An 11,238-nucleotide genomic window follows, 5' to 3' on the forward strand; every position below is an offset into this window, starting at 1 on the left:
AAATATGGCAGACTGTGGCTAAAATAGAAATTCCAAATTAAAGGTCCTAGACATTCAGTTTCTGGTGAGAGTTATCAGCTTGTCTTGCAGACTGCTACAGTCTCACATGTGTCCGTACTGCCTCTCCGTGGGGCTTGTGCCAGACAAGAGAAAAAGCATGCTCTCCAGGGTCTCCTCCCATCAGCCCAGCACCCCATCCTATGACTTCATTTAATTTTAATTACTCCCTTAGAGGCCCCATCTCCAAACACTGGATTAGGGCTTCAACATATGAATCAGGGGAAGCAGGCAAACATTCATCCATAACCCAGCGCTGCCCACTCCACACCAGCAGGTTCAGCACCCTTCTCCGGGCTCTTTTCCTTCCAAACTGAGATGCACCTTTCTGTCTCTACAACCCATAGTCTAGGTGAAATTGCATCCTGGTTCTTAAGAAAAGTGGGTGATTATTCTTAAGTCAAATCGGGGTATTCACTTTCTACCATGCATACTACAATGACAGGATCGTTCAAAATAATGTATTGATTAGCACTTGCCATAAAAATACTATGTACCAAACTAACCTGAAACTCATTAGTATAAAGCAATAATCATGTGTGCTTGAGTTGGCTGATCTAGACTTTCAGGTAAAGAATTAAAGGCAGACAATTTATTGGGGGCAAGCTCTTAGGAGATGTACCTATGGAAAAACTAGAGAGCAAGACTGAGCCAGGGGGAAGCTGACCTTGGCTGGGTGTGCCGGGTTTGGCTCTAAGCTCCAGATCGAATCCAGGTTTGTTCTACATTATTTCTCATCCTCTTTGGAGCAACCAGGTAGATGGGGCATATTGTCTTTCCAGATATGACAGAGGTGGGAGTATAATCATATCTGCTCAATATGAATGGAACAATAATAATTAAAATAATACAACTAGTAAATTGTTTAGCACCTGAATTTGTTTTCTCTTAATTCCTATAAAAAAACAACCTGGTTCATCTCCCACCACATTCTCTTCTGGCTCACATTCACCGGTCTCTTAAATTTCAACTTACTCTTCCTTTTCCCCCATTACACCTTAGAGATATATTACACCTTAGAGATGTATTACACCTTAGTAGGAGGTCAACAATGCATTTAAAACCACAGTTGTGGAAATTTATTCAGCATATATAGCTTTTTCAGTGGTAGAGGACGGTTCATACTACAGAAAGGAAAATCTTCCTTTCCCTGTTGGTAGTGCTCTGGAGCAAACAGGGGGAATGACCAGTCTTGAAACACATTTCTTGAGGACTGAGAGACAGAAGCAGGAGCAGGAGAGATGTGGATTGCCCTGTTGACTGACATGTGGGGCAGTACAGAAACCCAACAGGAAACGCCATAGGGCTCTAGGGGATAGTGGGGATGGTGTATGGTGTGCAGGCAACCTGGCCTCAGTCTGCACTGCCAGCTCAGTGTGTGTGCTGGCACCTCCCCCAGCGTGATGAGAGGGGCACTGGCCTCCAGGCTGCAGCTGAGCAACAGGCAGAGCTGCTGACCAACCTGCAGGGGGATCTCCCCGCCAGGTCCCAGGGTCTGGTGCCCAGGACAGCAGGCTGCCAGCACTGTGAGAAACTGGCCACTCCAGCCTCTGCTACAGCCATTTTACTGTCAGTTCCATGTGTTGTGATGATCTAATATTATTTTTGAAATTTGCCGTTTTAATCTGTGTTTACTCTTTATTAAACTTTAATATTTTTCTTTTATTTCCTCTCTTCTACATTCCAAAAGACATGGAAATTTTTCTTCTGTTAAGAATTGTTTCATTTTTATTTTTCTGTTAGTTATTAGTTAAATCCACATTTTGTTCTTCCTCTTATACTCCCATTGAACTTTGTGTTATGTATGTATTTTCTGTCATCCCCGTAGCCTGACCTCCTTCCTGACTTCACCCGCTCCCACTGCCTGCTGGTCTTTATGTCCGATTTTAGCTCAGATTATTATGGTCCTATATCTTCTATCACTATCGAGCTGTCAATTATGTACTATAAACTTCACATATTTAAAACGTACCATTTAATGCTTAAACACATGCATATTTTTAACAATACATTTAATAAATCATCTGCTACCTCAATGTTGTGTTCTCACAGATTTCCCCTGTGGTTCCAGGACTGCTTCCTGTATGAGACCTTTCAAAGTAAATCATTTTGTGATAAACGTTCAGAAGCGTCTATGACTTTAATTTTAAGACTTTTAAACAATAATTTAGCAGAATCTGAAATTTCAGATTTGAAGTCCTTGTCCCATTGCTTTGAATGTGTTGCTCAATTTTTTTATTTTTATTTATTTATTTAGTTTTGCATTCAGCAGTGCTCTCGGGAGCTCTACGGCTATGTCCACCTGAATCGTATTTCTTATAGATAATCTGTTTCCATTAAAAGGACATATTAGATTGTTTCTTAGCATTTAATCTTCCAGAATTTAGCTGGAGTGCACCAGGTGTGAATATCAGTTCTCACTTCTTAGGCTCTCTATAATCTATGTTTGGTATGTGTTGAACCAAAAGAGAAAATAATATAATATAATTTAAGTTATTAAATGTGCTATATCAGAAAACTTTGGAATTTCTTGTTATTTCTGTTGTGTACACTCCCTCATTCTACAACAAAAGATAATGAGATATTCAGTGGAACAGAATCCCAACAATTAGGCAATAGTTGATAATAGCAGATAGGTTCCTTCCCTAGAAATTAGACATTGAGAGATAGTTATTCAGTCTCATGGTGGAACTAGCAATACATAAGCTCAATAATTATTACAGGCCAAACACTACCTCACAAACCAAATAATCAGGACAAAGCAGAATGGAAAATAATAGAAGAATAAAGCCTATCTGTGGAGCAAAGCAAAGATGAGTGAAGTCAAAAGAGACTGGGCAGCCAGTACTGTATTTGCTTCCTATTCATTTCTGAGCTCTGCCTTTGGCCATATGAGATGATTCTCTCTCCCATCGTAAGTTCATCTTTTTATGTTTCTAGTTTAAGCTTTATTTTATTATTTACAACTAAATAGCCCTGCACAAATTATAGAAATTATGTGGTGTGGTTTCTATATCAAACACAAATATCAAGAAACCTGAGATGAAACTTAAGGTTTTCATACACATAAAATTCTTACCAAAAATATTGGAAATACCTAGTTAAATTGGGAATTGAAATATGCCATTTCACAATGTCATTACACAAGAGTAAGAAGAAGAAATGCTTTTATATTTGCTTATTTGTGTAGAATAACTTGTGATGGACTATGGATCATTGATATTACATGGCATTTTCCACTGGGTTTCCTATGTTTCGTTCCAATTGGTAAGGCCATATGAGTAAGTACTCTTTGTTATAACAAGCCTGTGGATATGTGCTTATTAGGATTTGGAGATTAGATTACAGCTAATTCATTTAGGAAGTAACAGTACTGCCATAATTTCATAATAAACAGATTTGAGGGACAGAGTGTCAAATAAAACATTGACTTTTATGATAGTAATTCATAAGGTTAAACCTCATAATTAAAGGTCAACTGTATAGCACAGTAGCTAGTGTTGGCTGGGCAAAAGCAGATTATACAAATGGAAACACAAATGGTGATCAATTTAAGAAAAAATAATCTTGGAAACACAAAATGACAATAAGGTGTATGTGTGTGTGTGTGTGTGTGTATATGTGTGTGTAATACAAATATGTGAAATGTGTAACAATGGTAGTGCTTTCAGAATTTTCCTATGAATTATGTAAGAGGTACCTAGAAGACATCTAGAAAATATGCTGAGTTGCTATTGAGTTTAGAATTAAGTGGGAAGATTCTCGCCAGAGATGTAAATTTGACTCATCAAAATACAGGTTGTATTTATAGCCCAGAGACTGGATAAGACATCCAAGGGGTATAAAGATAAAATCCAAATGCTAAAATTTTGCAAACTTCAGATTTTTGAGATTTAATAAATGACAAAATAAAGTTCTAATAAAATATAAGCAAACTAGAGGCCCAGTGCATGGCATTCGTGCACTGGGGAAAGTCCCTCAGCCTGGCCTGCACCCTCTCGTAGTCCGGGACCCCTCAGGGGATGTCCTACTGCTAACTAAGGCCCGCTCCTCAGTCATCTGTCTGCCCCCTGGTGGTCAGTGCACATCATAGCAAGTGTTTGAGCAGCCATAGCATATCATTAGCATATTACGCTTTGATTGGTTGAATGGACGACCGGACAACTGGACACTTAGCATATTAGGCTTTTATTATATAGGATTACATTAAATGCTCATGGGTACATATTCCCTTCTTTTCAAAGTCCCACATGTGAAAATGATATTCCCTTTCTAAATTGCCAAAACTTACAATTTTTTTTCAATCTTGATATAAAAAGAGGATGCTGCTAGGTTTTAGTGTCATTCAATGACCATGTAATCCTAAACATTACATGAATATTATTTAAGATGTATGATAGCTTCCTAATTGTCTTTATCCTTATTGACTAGAATTCAATTTCCATAAGGCTATCAGAATACATTTTAAAAATAAAACTAATTGTGTGCTTACACTGCTTTAGTGACACTTCTTGACCTTGTCATGTCCCACGGGTTCTCCATCTTCTTCCCTCTACTCACCTCCCCTGGTAGTATCTTTCATCACTTTCCTGCTGATCTCCTGAACTACTTAACATTTTCTCTGAAGTTTCATTCTCACTTAGCAACAGGCTTTCATATATGGTGTTCTCTCAGTGTAGAAAACTCTTTCCTCCCTTGTGTGTTGACATTTTTGACATTCCTTTCAGGGAGCCCTTTCTGAACTCTTCAGTCTAGGTTGGGTGCTTTTTCAATACACCTCTTGACATCCTTTCCTACTCTGTATTGCAATTACCAACATAATGAGTAAGAGAATGTAGCCAGAAGAATAACGGTTCTCAACTATTGGTTCCCGGGGGAATATTTGTCAATGTCTGGAGACAATTTTGGTTGCCCCAACTAGGCATGAGCTACTGGCATATAATGGGAAAAGACTGAGGATGCTGTTGAACATCCTACACTGCAAAAGACAGACCCTACAACAATGAATTATGCAGACCACATTGTTGATAATGTCAAGGGTAGGAAATTATGAACTAGAATATAGAAAGAACTACATGAGGAAAGCAGAAAGCAGTATGAAAACTAGGCCAACCTGATGGAGGCTGGGTGTGATGGGGGCTGTCCAAGGCAGGAAGGATCCCAGTACCTGAGGGCAGGGAGGGAAGAATGGGGAAAAGGGAGACCTGTTATATTGAGAACCCTGAGTAGATAAGAAAACGGAGAGATTATCAGCTACATTTGTGGAGAAAAATTGGTGCGTAAAGATGACAACTAGAGAAATTTTCTTGATGAGGTACTATGGGGAGCCCTCCTGTTGCCTTTTTACAGAAACATATTATAGAGTTCCACATTGCACTTCCACACTTCTTGAAACAAAATGCTGTTCCTTTTAATTTTATGGCAACAAAGCAAGGAGCCCACTCCACCCTATCATTAATCCTCTATCATGCACTGTTTTCGCATGACAACAGCATCATGACTTTGAAATCCCAGTGGAAAGCACAGGTAAAGAACATGCTGAACGCTTTACACGTCCAGGCCAGGCCAGGTGAGATGTAATGTAGTCATTGGCATGCCCTTGTCTCTTTCCAGTGACACTTTCCCTGGTTTTGACTTGGGTTCTGTCCAAGCCAGCAGCAAGAGTACCACATAGCTCTGCTGGTCTGTCTGGCTCTGAGTCTGGGCAGAGCTTGGCAGAGGGTCTTGGGAGATGGAGAAGGAGATGGAGAAGTTGTAGGTGTAGAAGGATGAGTCTTTATTGCAGAAGCCAGTAGCCATATAGCCATTAGACAAGACAGTCCTCACAGCAAAGTCCATACAGGCAGGCAGCAGGACACCAGCTGGTGAACATCCATCTCTATACCCACAGCTATTACCTGAGCAGCCATACGCTGCCTCCTAGACTCACTGCCTCACATCGTAGAGGAACCTGAGCTCTCTGGCTCAGCAGCTTCTCCTGTCTCTCCTGCCCAGCTGCTCTCTAGCAGACTTCTCACTCCATCCACAGCCAACTCTAGCCAACTAGCTGGTCAGTAATCTACTTTTATACCATTTACACAAAGAAAGATTTCATGCCAATAGTTACATCAACATACTGGCTACTGAAGGCTACAGTGTACCTTGTGTCCTGGCACCCGCTCATGGTATCTTGGCTTGTTTAGGATTCCCAGGCTCAAAGTCCTTGAACATTCCATTTAGGCACATGCCCAAAGCGGCCTTTGATCATCCTGGTGTATTGATAACAAGGCTTCTGTGCTCCTACCAGCCTTGACTATCCAGGGACCTGGCATGGTTTCAACAGGTTTTTTTGCTGTCTTTTATGCTATGCCTCATGCCATATTCCCAGTCTACTCCTTCCCTGTCATCTGCTACCCTGCTGGAAATACCCATGCTAGGAGGTTATACCCATCTCTCACCATCTTATCAATTCCAAACCTAAAAGGGAAGTAGTTATAAATGCTTCATAAGTATCTAATTTACCAATTCATTTTAAGCATACCGGCATAATATATTTATTCTATATTAAAAAAATACTTTAAATAAATGACTGAGAACAAAAAAATGAACTACCATGTCAATATGTCAATATGTCAGGCATTGTTAAAATATGCAAGGGAAATATCTGTATCAGAGAGATATTTCAAATTCATCTTTACTGGTGACTTCCTATAAAGCTGCCTTCAATACTATGTTGTTAAAGGATATACTTTATAATCTGACTAGAGGCCCAGTGCATGAAACTCATGCACAGGTAGGGTCCCTAGCGGCTGTTGGCTGGGGCCTCCCTTCATTTCGTGTCATCCCCTGGTGGTCAGCGCACATCATAGCGAGCGCCCGAACTCTCGTGGGGACACTTTGCATATTAGGTTTTTATATATATGTATAGATAGTGTCAGCCTCTGGTAATAACCCTGATTCTGTGTGTGTGTCTGTTTGTTCTTGTGTGCATGTGTGTGTGTATGTGTGCACATGAACATGTGTGTAATGGGTAGGAGGCTGATCTATTTGTGTTATTTTCTGTGTAGTACATACTTATACATATGCATACATAAACTGACATATAGTCTCTAAAAAAATGCTTCTAAATTCATCTTCTATCATGGCTTTTAAGTTTAATAAAATAGTCCAGGCTTTGAGTTCCAATTCAGGATATACACTTTGCTAGCTGAGATCTAAGAAATGTATTTTGTCTTTCTTACCTTTACGTTTCTTAACTCTAAAGTGGAATTAGTCTACATATTCCATGCAGTTCTTGCAAACATCATGTGCTTTGGGATATCACAATACCAGTAGATACACCCAATAAAATCTATTGCTCTTTTGGTGAGCGTAATTAGGTGGAAATAAGGCCAGGAATAAAATATCAAAAACAGGGAGAGAGGATGTTGACATATAGTGCAATTCAGAATTCCCACCTCTAGATACATTGCTTAAAGAGGTAAAAATACTGATATTTATTGCAAAATTTGTAATATACAAAATTGGGAATAATTTTAAAATGTCCATTAACAGAAGAATGGGAAAATAAATTATGATAGGTTCATCGTATACAGCCTTTAAACAGGACAACTTAGATGTAAATGTTTCTCAGTGAGGTGACATCCTCCACAAAGAGAAGATATGAGGAAAGGTGACAAAAATGGCAATACAAAAGAGATTTCAATGATAATTCTTTCATTCCTTCAGAAATATGGAGCAAATATTACAAAATATTAAAATGTCGTATCTGAATAGCATCTTATTGATCTTGGTATTTTATATTCTAACTGGAGGCCCAGTGCACAGCATTTGTGCACTGGGTTGGGGGGGAGATTCCCTCAGCTCAGCCTGCACCCTTTCTCAGTCTGGGAGCCCTTGGGGCATGTCTTACTGACAGCTAAGACCCAGAGTCAGACATCCTTAGTGCTGCCGCGGAGGCGGACCACTGCACTTGCCAACCATCAGCCCGGTTTCTGGCTGAGCAGCGCTCCCCCTGTGAGAGCGCACTGACCACCAGTGGGAAGCTCCTGCACTGAGCGTCTGCCCCCTGGTGGTCAGTTTGCATCATTGCAACTAGTCATTCCACTGTTAGGTCAATTTGCATATTACCCTTTTATTATATAGGACCAGAGGCCCAGTGCATGAAATTCGTGCACTGGGGGGAGGGTCCCTCCACCTGGCCTGCACCCTCTCGCAGTCCAGGACCCCTCATGGGATGTCTGCCTGCTGGCTTAGGCCCGTTCCCAGTTGGAAATCTCTCTTGCAGTCCGGGACCCCTCGTTCCTTATTGCCTGCCTGCTCAGTGCTCCTTACCACTGAGCTCACTGCTCCTTAGCGCTGCCATGGAGGCAGGAGAGGTTCCCGCCACTGCCACTGCACTCATCAGCTGTGATCCCTATCTTTCTGTGTAGTTGTCTGTGGGCCAACTGCTCTCTTCCTTCTCACTTAGGGTGAGCAGCATGTGAGGGCAGAGTGCACTGTCGTGGAATACAGAGGGCTGCCCAGAGCTGAGGGGAGTGGCCAGTCCCATAGGGTGAGACGTGGACACAGAGGATGCTATCTCACCCAATTGTGGGGTGGGCTGGCCTTCATCTGCCTGACCCCACCCAGGGAGAGACCGAGCAGGCTGTCCGCCTCTCCATTCTCCATCCTTCCATCTATGACACCTGTCACCCTTGTCAGTCCTCCCCCAAAGTGACTTCAGCTCAATCCCTAAATGTAAAAGAGCATGGGGTGGGGGAGGGGGGAGGGCCTAATCCAGTGCCCCTGATTCCCAGTGACAGGACTTGGTCAACAGGACCTGATCTCAGGACAGTGGCCACAGCTGTATAACACAGATCTGTTTCAAGAAAAGTTGGGAATGCAGACTGTCCTATGAGCCCCTATTCCAAAAGGTGGCAGTTTATTCACATTGTGGCAAAGACACTTTCAAGAGTAACATAAGTGGGTAAAGTCAGGGCCAAACTGGGCCATTTCCTCATTCAATCTCTCTGAGGCATGTGGACAGAACCAAGTCTCAGCTCTTTACAGAACACTTCCGGGTGTTTTTTTTTTTAAGCCTAAAGGACAGTAGTCTGTCTCCATTCTTATTCTTTGGGAGTTTTCATTGTCAGATAAAAGGATACGCACATTGGGACAATCCTCTCGAGATACAATATTCCAGTTGCACCCATGTGACTATGGCAGAGCCCCTCAGAGGGAGGGAGCCAACAGATGGGGAGCAGGGAATTCTGAAAACCAAAGTGATGACAGAGATGCTAGACACCCCTCTTCAGATGGCCTGCAGGCCAGGCATCTGCTGGACCCTTACCACTTGATGTCCAGGCAGACTGCCCTGGGCCCTGCTAGGCAGTGTGCAGTGCCACCTGGGCCTGGAGGGAGTTGCCCCCGCCCCACCCACTCCTGGTACAGCTCCTGCACATGGGCGCTGGTCTCCAGGGGCCACACTGGGTTTGGCAGCATAGATGCCTTCCATCTGCCACAGCAGTGCCCTGTCTGCATGCCCATCCTTGCCTGGGCCTGGCCTCTGCCGCTTAGGCATCTCCAGTGCAGGCCAGGACCTCCACAAAGTGGCAGGGAAACTTGCCCCTCTACAGCTTCAGGACCACTTTTGGATGTTCTGAAAGCCATAAGCACCCTCAAAGCGTAGCAGAACTTCTCCATCCCTTTAAAGGGTGACCTCCTGGCAGTCTTTGTTCCTCAGGATGTGGTAGGTGAGCACCCCCACATCCTCGTTGAACAGTTCCTTGGCCATGTGCCTGAAGATGTGTGCCAGGTACCCGTCGGAGCTGGCACCCTCGTGGAGTCTCACCTCCTCCTCCTTCATGTCTCCAAACAGAGGGTCCATGGAGGAGTCATTCGAGGCGAGGTCACTTTGCTCCATTATCTGGACAATTTCACCTGACGTTAACACGCAGTCAGCACCCTGGGAACTGTGCAAAGCTGTGGGAACATCTTCTCAAAGGGCCTCCAGTTTTTTGTCATAACATGGGGCCACAATGACGTGGAAAATCTTGTCTGGGGACAGGTTCTGCCATCTGATGAAGTAATCCTTCACCAGAGATCCCATGATCTGCTGGGGAGACTTTGCCATGCAGAGGTGGGGGTGATGGGGTGACCCAGCACATGCTCTGCAAATCAGTCCCAGCTGGGTCAGGCGGAGGTCAGCATAGGTAGCCGGGGCGCTTCCTCACGGTGTTGGCAGTACCGATGCACAAATTCCTTCTGACTCTCCAGGATGCTGAAGTCCGCAGCTATATTCTTGTCAAAAACAGTGTGCCCCAAGGCTTTGAGAAAGCCGCAGAGCCTTCTGGATGCATCAGTGACACTGAGGCTGAATTTAGCAGCAAAATAAGGCAGAGACTGAGGACACATGGACGCTGCCAGCACCTTGTGCTGTGAGGGATCACATTTCTTATTAAGGTTCAGAACACGGAAGAAGTCCTTAGCGTTATGCTGAGAAACTTGGACTCCTTCCTCTATAGTCACACAACTGTCACACTCCAGGCAGTCACTCAGAAATATCTTGGCATCGGCCAACTTATGGAATTCTCCCTTCTCTCTGTGCTCCTGAGCCGGACTCCAGACGTTGACTGCGGCATTCTCTTGGTCATTGGTCTTTGTTTTTTTACTACATTCCTTCTGTGTGCAATAATCACACTTCATTTGGAGCAGGGCGGGCGGAGGGCCGGCTCAAGTGACCTGGAGGAAGCACAGTGTCAGCCGGTCACTGCTGGTCGCACCTGGCGCAGCTGGTGGAATCATTTCTTCCTTGTGGAGCATCTAGGGAGGGGAAGTGTCCACAGTGCCAGAGGCTGAGTTCCAGGAGGTTGGCAGTGCTGTCAGGATCGTGCTGGAGGCGCTGGTCCATTGGTGCCTGGCTTGTCCTCTGGAGATTGAACCTATAGGACTACTAAGGAAGCCAGTCCCCAGTTCCACTCCACCTCTGCCACCAATTGATTGGAGTCTGAGGGCTAGGAGGAGGGACCAAGAGGCCTGCCTTCCAGCTGCTCATCAGTCTCCACGCCACTCACTCTGGTTCTCTGTGTACCATCCCCTGATCAATAGGAGCCTGCAGGCCAGGGGAGGGACAAAGTGGTCTGCCTTCCACCTGCTCACCAGTCGCTGATGCCATGGATTCATTGAAGCCTGAGGGACCCTGGTTCCCCCTTTAGGGCCAGG

General features: G+C 43.9%; 1 pseudogene across 1 annotated transcript; it reads right to left on the bottom strand.

Annotated features, from left to right (window-relative positions):
• Window positions 1–9,363: 9,363 nt before the first annotated feature.
• On the bottom strand, window positions 9,364–10,722 carry LOC308248257 (nuclear prelamin A recognition factor-like; annotated as a pseudogene). Its single transcript has one exon. The product of its transcript is annotated as a nuclear prelamin A recognition factor-like (transcript).
• Window positions 10,723–11,238: the final 516 nt, after the last annotated feature.

This window comes from Plecotus auritus (assembly GCF_963455305.1).
Source record: "Plecotus auritus genome assembly, chromosome: 5".
In the NCBI taxonomy this organism is placed as follows: Eukaryota; Metazoa; Chordata; class Mammalia; order Chiroptera; family Vespertilionidae; genus Plecotus; species Plecotus auritus.